Below are 6844 nucleotides of genomic sequence, written 5' to 3' on the forward strand. Positions count from 1 at the left end.
GTTTTCAAAGTCTTCTTGGCAAACTTGGTTAGCACATTCTCCCTCAAACCGAGTTAATTACTGCATTTTCGTACCATTACAGTAGTTTAAAAGGCATAAGGAAGCATCTTTGTCACAACAGAAAGGTAGTTTGAAAATTGGGCTGGCAGGGGTAGCGACATAATACCAAAACGAAAAAAAAAAAAAGGAAGGTAGCCAACAGCACCCAGGTTTCCCAGGTGGTCACCCATCCAAGTACTAACTGGGCCCAATGATGCTTAACTTCGGTGATCGGACGAGAACCGGTGTATCCATCATGGTATGGCCGTTGGCGCGCATCTAATGTAGGACCACGGCAGAATTCGCGTTCGGCTTTTTTCCCAACACACAAAATGTTAGTTTTCCGCCGCATTTGACGAAAGCACTTCCTTCCGCAACAGCCAGTTCCTCGAGGACGCGTGCGGGGAGCGCGCCCCACCGCCGCGTGTGTGAGACGCACTGCTGCTCGTTGCACCTCCTGTCATTCGCTGGGCGCGTGCAGCCTTCGGCACTAGCGGAGGACGCATCTTGTCCCTGGTGTCCAGCGGAGGGCCTGTACGGGGTGGTGCAGTGTCGTGCTGGAGGGCGCCACTGGTAGCGATGTGGGCTTCCTCGCCTCGCCGCGCCTCACACCAGGTGTCTGCGTAGTTTGCAGTGCATTCGCACCATTCCTGTCCCTGTCCCCGTCCCGACTTGTCCCGACTTTGCTCGACTGCCGCTCGCTGCCGCTCGGGTCGTGGTCCATATGACAGCGCAAGCACGACAAACGTCTGCGGGACGAGACGAGACGACTAAGGAATAAAGTCATGATTACAAACCAAATTTGGAACTCTACACTCCTACACAACAATAGGCGGTGAGCTATTTCAGAAATCACCTGCCGATTCGTACTGTTTTGTCGTTTTCAAAGTCTTCTTGGCAAACTTGGTTAGCACATTCTCCCTCAAACCGAGTTAATTACTGCATTTTCGTACCATTACAGTAGTTTAAAAGGCATAAGGAAGCATCTTTGTCACAACAGAAAGGTAGTTTGAAAATTGGGCTGGCAGGGGTAGCGACATAATACCAAAACGAAAAAAAAAAAAAGGAAGGTAGCCAACAGCACCCAGGTTTCCCAGGTGGTCACCCATCCAAGTACTAACTGGGCCCAATGATGCTTAACTTCGGTGATCGGACGAGAACCGGTGTATCCATCATGGTATGGCCGTTGGCGCGCATCTAATGTAGGACCACGGCAGAATTCGCGTTCGGCTTTTTTCCCAACACACAAAATGTTAGTTTTCCGCCGCATTTGACGAAAGCACTTCCTTCCGCAACAGCCAGTTCCTCGAGGACGCGTGCGGGGAGCGCGCCCCACCGCCGCGTGTGTGAGACGCACTGCTGCTCGTTGCACCTCCTGTCATTCGCTGGGCGCGTGCAGCCTTCGGCACTAGCGGAGGACGCATCTTGTCCCTGGTGTCCAGCGGAGGGCCTGTACGGGGTGGTGCAGTGTCGTGCTGGAGGGCGCCACTGGTAGCGATGTGGGCTTCCTCGCCTCGCCGCGCCTCACACCAGGTGTCTGCGTAGTTTGCAGTGCATTCGCACCATTCCTGTCCCTGTCCCCGTCCCGACTTGTCCCGACTTTGCTCGACTGCCGCTCGCTGCCGCTCGGGTCGTGGTCCATATGACAGCGCAAGCACGACAAACGTCTGCGGGACGAGACGAGACGACTAAGGAATAAAGTCATGATTACAAACCAAATTTGGAACTCTACACTCCTACACAACAATAGGCGGTGAGCTATTTCAGAAATCACCTGCCGATTCGTACTGTTTTGTCGTTTTCAAAGTCTTCTTGGCAAACTTGGTTAGCACATTCTCCCTCAAACCGAGTTAATTACTGCATTTTCGTACCATTACAGTAGTTTAAAAGGCATAAGGAAGCATCTTTGTCACAACAGAAAGGTAGTTTGAAAATTGGGCTGGCAGGGGTAGCGACATAATACCAAAACGAAAAAAAAAAAAAGGAAGGTAGCCAACAGCACCCAGGTTTCCCAGGTGGTCACCCATCCAAGTACTAACTGGGCCCAATGATGCTTAACTTCGGTGATCGGACGAGAACCGGTGTATCCATCATGGTATGGCCGTTGGCGCGCATCTAATGTAGGACCACGGCAGAATTCGCGTTCGGCTTTTTTCCCAACACACAAAATGTTAGTTTTCCGCCGCATTTGACGAAAGCACTTCCTTCCGCAACAGCCAGTTCCTCGAGGACGCGTGCGGGGAGCGCGCCCCACCGCCGCGTGTGTGAGACGCACTGCTGCTCGTTGCACCTCCTGTCATTCGCTGGGCGCGTGCAGCCTTCGGCACTAGCGGAGGACGCATCTTGTCCCTGGTGTCCAGCGGAGGGCCTGTACGGGGTGGTGCAGTGTCGTGCTGGAGGGCGCCACTGGTAGCGATGTGGGCTTCCTCGCCTCGCCGCGCCTCACACCAGGTGTCTGCGTAGTTTGCAGTGCATTCGCACCATTCCTGTCCCTGTCCCCGTCCCGACTTGTCCCGACTTTGCTCGACTGCCGCTCGCTGCCGCTCGGGTCGTGGTCCATATGACAGCGCAAGCACGACAAACGTCTGCGGGACGAGACGAGACGACTAAGGAATAAAGTCATGATTACAAACCAAATTTGGAACTCTACACTCCTACACAACAATAGGCGGTGAGCTATTTCAGAAATCACCTGCCGATTCGTACTGTTTTGTCGTTTTCAAAGTCTTCTTGGCAAACTTGGTTAGCACATTCTCCCTCAAACCGAGTTAATTACTGCATTTTCGTACCATTACAGTAGTTTAAAAGGCATAAGGAAGCATCTTTGTCACAACAGAAAGGTAGTTTGAAAATTGGGCTGGCAGGGGTAGCGACATAATACCAAAACGAAAAAAAAAAAAAGGAAGGTAGCCAACAGCACCCAGGTTTCCCAGGTGGTCACCCATCCAAGTACTAACTGGGCCCAATGATGCTTAACTTCGGTGATCGGACGAGAACCGGTGTATCCATCATGGTATGGCCGTTGGCGCGCATCTAATGTAGGACCACGGCAGAATTCGCGTTCGGCTTTTTTCCCAACACACAAAATGTTAGTTTTCCGCCGCATTTGACGAAAGCACTTCCTTCCGCAACAGCCAGTTCCTCGAGGACGCGTGCGGGGAGCGCGCCCCACCGCCGCGTGTGTGAGACGCACTGCTGCTCGTTGCACCTCCTGTCATTCGCTGGGCGCGTGCAGCCTTCGGCACTAGCGGAGGACGCATCTTGTCCCTGGTGTCCAGCGGAGGGCCTGTACGGGGTGGTGCAGTGTCGTGCTGGAGGGCGCCACTGGTAGCGATGTGGGCTTCCTCGCCTCGCCGCGCCTCACACCAGGTGTCTGCGTAGTTTGCAGTGCATTCGCACCATTCCTGTCCCTGTCCCCGTCCCGACTTGTCCCGACTTTGCTCGACTGCCGCTCGCTGCCGCTCGGGTCGTGGTCCATATGACAGCGCAAGCACGACAAACGTCTGCGGGACGAGACGAGACGACTAAGGAATAAAGTCATGATTACAAACCAAATTTGGAACTCTACACTCCTACACAACAATAGGCGGTGAGCTATTTCAGAAATCACCTGCCGATTCGTACTGTTTTGTCGTTTTCAAAGTCTTCTTGGCAAACTTGGTTAGCACATTCTCCCTCAAACCGAGTTAATTACTGCATTTTCGTACCATTACAGTAGTTTAAAAGGCATAAGGAAGCATCTTTGTCACAACAGAAAGGTAGTTTGAAAATTGGGCTGGCAGGGGTAGCGACATAATACCAAAACGAAAAAAAAAAAAAAGGAAGGTAGCCAACAGCACCCAGGTTTCCCAGGTGGTCACCCATCCAAGTACTAACTGGGCCCAATGATGCTTAACTTCGGTGATCGGACGAGAACCGGTGTATCCATCATGGTATGGCCGTTGGCGCGCATCTAATGTAGGACCACGGCAGAATTCGCGTTCGGCTTTTTTCCCAACACACAAAATGTTAGTTTTCCGCCGCATTTGACGAAAGCACTTCCTTCCGCAACAGCCAGTTCCTCGAGGACGCGTGCGGGGAGCGCGCCCCACCGCCGCGTGTGTGAGACGCACTGCTGCTCGTTGCACCTCCTGTCATTCGCTGGGCGCGTGCAGCCTTCGGCACTAGCGGAGGACGCATCTTGTCCCTGGTGTCCAGCGGAGGGCCTGTACGGGGTGGTGCAGTGTCGTGCTGGAGGGCGCCACTGGTAGCGATGTGGGCTTCCTCGCCTCGCCGCGCCTCACACCAGGTGTCTGCGTAGTTTGCAGTGCATTCGCACCATTCCTGTCCCTGTCCCCGTCCCGACTTGTCCCGACTTTGCTCGACTGCCGCTCGCTGCCGCTCGGGTCGTGGTCCATATGACAGCGCAAGCACGACAAACGTCTGCGGGACGAGACGAGACGACTAAGGAATAAAGTCATGATTACAAACCAAATTTGGAACTCTACACTCCTACACAACAATAGGCGGTGAGCTATTTCAGAAATCACCTGCCGATTCGTACTGTTTTGTCGTTTTCAAAGTCTTCTTGGCAAACTTGGTTAGCACATTCTCCCTCAAACCGAGTTAATTACTGCATTTTCGTACCATTACAGTAGTTTAAAAGGCATAAGGAAGCATCTTTGTCACAACAGAAAGGTAGTTTGAAAATTGGGCTGGCAGGGGTAGCGACATAATACCAAAACGAAAAAAAAAAAAAGGAAGGTAGCCAACAGCACCCAGGTTTCCCAGGTGGTCACCCATCCAAGTACTAACTGGGCCCAATGATGCTTAACTTCGGTGATCGGACGAGAACCGGTGTATCCATCATGGTATGGCCGTTGGCGCGCATCTAATGTAGGACCACGGCAGAATTCGCGTTCGGCTTTTTTCCCAACACACAAAATGTTAGTTTTCCGCCGCATTTGACGAAAGCACTTCCTTCCGCAACAGCCAGTTCCTCGAGGACGCGTGCGGGGAGCGCGCCCCACCGCCGCGTGTGTGAGACGCACTGCTGCTCGTTGCACCTCCTGTCATTCGCTGGGCGCGTGCAGCCTTCGGCACTAGCGGAGGACGCATCTTGTCCCTGGTGTCCAGCGGAGGGCCTGTACGGGGTGGTGCAGTGTCGTGCTGGAGGGCGCCACTGGTAGCGATGTGGGCTTCCTCGCCTCGCCGCGCCTCACACCAGGTGTCTGCGTAGTTTGCAGTGCATTCGCACCATTCCTGTCCCTGTCCCCGTCCCGACTTGTCCCGACTTTGCTCGACTGCCGCTCGCTGCCGCTCGGGTCGTGGTCCATATGACAGCGCAAGCACGACAAACGTCTGCGGGACGAGACGAGACGACTAAGGAATAAAGTCATGATTACAAACCAAATTTGGAACTCTACACTCCTACACAACAATAGGCGGTGAGCTATTTCAGAAATCACCTGCCGATTCGTACTGTTTTGTCGTTTTCAAAGTCTTCTTGGCAAACTTGGTTAGCACATTCTCCCTCAAACCGAGTTAATTACTGCATTTTCGTACCATTACAGTAGTTTAAAAGGCATAAGGAAGCATCTTTGTCACAACAGAAAGGTAGTTTGAAAATTGGGCTGGCAGGGGTAGCGACATAATACCAAAACGAAAAAAAAAAAAAGGAAGGTAGCCAACAGCACCCAGGTTTCCCAGGTGGTCACCCATCCAAGTACTAACTGGGCCCAATGATGCTTAACTTCGGTGATCGGACGAGAACCGGTGTATCCATCATGGTATGGCCGTTGGCGCGCATCTAATGTAGGACCACGGCAGAATTCGCGTTCGGCTTTTTTCCCAACACACAAAATGTTAGTTTTCCGCCGCATTTGACGAAAGCACTTCCTTCCGCAACAGCCAGTTCCTCGAGGACGCGTGCGGGGAGCGCGCCCCACCGCCGCGTGTGTGAGACGCACTGCTGCTCGTTGCACCTCCTGTCATTCGCTGGGCGCGTGCAGCCTTCGGCACTAGCGGAGGACGCATCTTGTCCCTGGTGTCCAGCGGAGGGCCTGTACGGGGTGGTGCAGTGTCGTGCTGGAGGGCGCCACTGGTAGCGATGTGGGCTTCCTCGCCTCGCCGCGCCTCACACCAGGTGTCTGCGTAGTTTGCAGTGCATTCGCACCATTCCTGTCCCTGTCCCCGTCCCGACTTGTCCCGACTTTGCTCGACTGCCGCTCGCTGCCGCTCGGGTCGTGGTCCATATGACAGCGCAAGCACGACAAACGTCTGCGGGACGAGACGAGACGACTAAGGAATAAAGTCATGATTACAAACCAAATTTGGAACTCTACACTCCTACACAACAATAGGCGGTGAGCTATTTCAGAAATCACCTGCCGATTCGTACTGTTTTGTCGTTTTCAAAGTCTTCTTGGCAAACTTGGTTAGCACATTCTCCCTCAAACCGAGTTAATTACTGCATTTTCGTACCATTACAGTAGTTTAAAAGGCATAAGGAAGCATCTTTGTCACAACAGAAAGGTAGTTTGAAAATTGGGCTGGCAGGGGGTAGCGACATAATACCAAAACGAAAAAAAAAAAAAAGGAAGGTAGCCAACAGCACCCAGGTTTCCCAGGTGGTCACCCATCCAAGTACTAACTGGGCCCAATGATGCTTAACTTCGGTGATCGGACGAGAACCGGTGTATCCATCATGGTATGGCCGTTGGCGCGCATCTAATGTAGGACCACGGCAGAATTCGCGTTCGGCTTTTTTCCCAACACACAAAATGTTAGTTTTCCGCCGCATTTGACGAAAGCACTTCCTTCCGCA

General features: G+C 52.9%; 8 non-coding genes across 8 annotated transcripts; all 8 read right to left on the reverse strand.

Moving 5' to 3' along the window:
- Positions 1–193: 193 nt before the first annotated feature.
- Positions 194–312, reverse strand: LOC124566371. The gene has a single exon (XR_006970916.1). It is a non-coding gene; the product is annotated as a 5S ribosomal RNA (ribosomal RNA).
- A 799-nt stretch (positions 313–1111) lies between these two features.
- Positions 1112–1230, reverse strand: LOC124566372. Its single transcript, XR_006970917.1, has one exon. It is a non-coding gene; the product is annotated as a 5S ribosomal RNA (ribosomal RNA).
- Positions 1231–2029: 799 nt separating this feature from the next.
- Positions 2030–2148, reverse strand: LOC124566373. The gene has a single exon (XR_006970918.1). It is a non-coding gene; the product is annotated as a 5S ribosomal RNA (ribosomal RNA).
- Positions 2149–2947: 799 nt separating this feature from the next.
- LOC124566374 lies at positions 2948–3066 on the reverse strand. The gene has a single exon (XR_006970919.1). It is a non-coding gene; the product is annotated as a 5S ribosomal RNA (ribosomal RNA).
- Positions 3067–3866: 800 nt separating this feature from the next.
- LOC124566375 lies at positions 3867–3985 on the reverse strand. The gene has a single exon (XR_006970920.1). It is a non-coding gene; the product is annotated as a 5S ribosomal RNA (ribosomal RNA).
- Positions 3986–4784: 799 nt separating this feature from the next.
- On the reverse strand, positions 4785–4903 carry LOC124566376. The gene has a single exon (XR_006970921.1). It is a non-coding gene; the product is annotated as a 5S ribosomal RNA (ribosomal RNA).
- A 799-nt stretch (positions 4904–5702) lies between these two features.
- Positions 5703–5821, reverse strand: LOC124566377. Its single transcript, XR_006970922.1, has one exon. It is a non-coding gene; the product is annotated as a 5S ribosomal RNA (ribosomal RNA).
- An 801-nt stretch (positions 5822–6622) lies between these two features.
- Positions 6623–6741, reverse strand: LOC124566379. Its single transcript, XR_006970924.1, has one exon. It is a non-coding gene; the product is annotated as a 5S ribosomal RNA (ribosomal RNA).
- Positions 6742–6844: the final 103 nt, after the last annotated feature.

This window comes from Schistocerca americana, unplaced genomic scaffold (assembly GCF_021461395.2).
Source record: "Schistocerca americana isolate TAMUIC-IGC-003095 unplaced genomic scaffold, iqSchAmer2.1 HiC_scaffold_1387, whole genome shotgun sequence".
Lineage (NCBI taxonomy): Eukaryota > Metazoa > Arthropoda > Insecta > Orthoptera > Acrididae > Schistocerca > Schistocerca americana.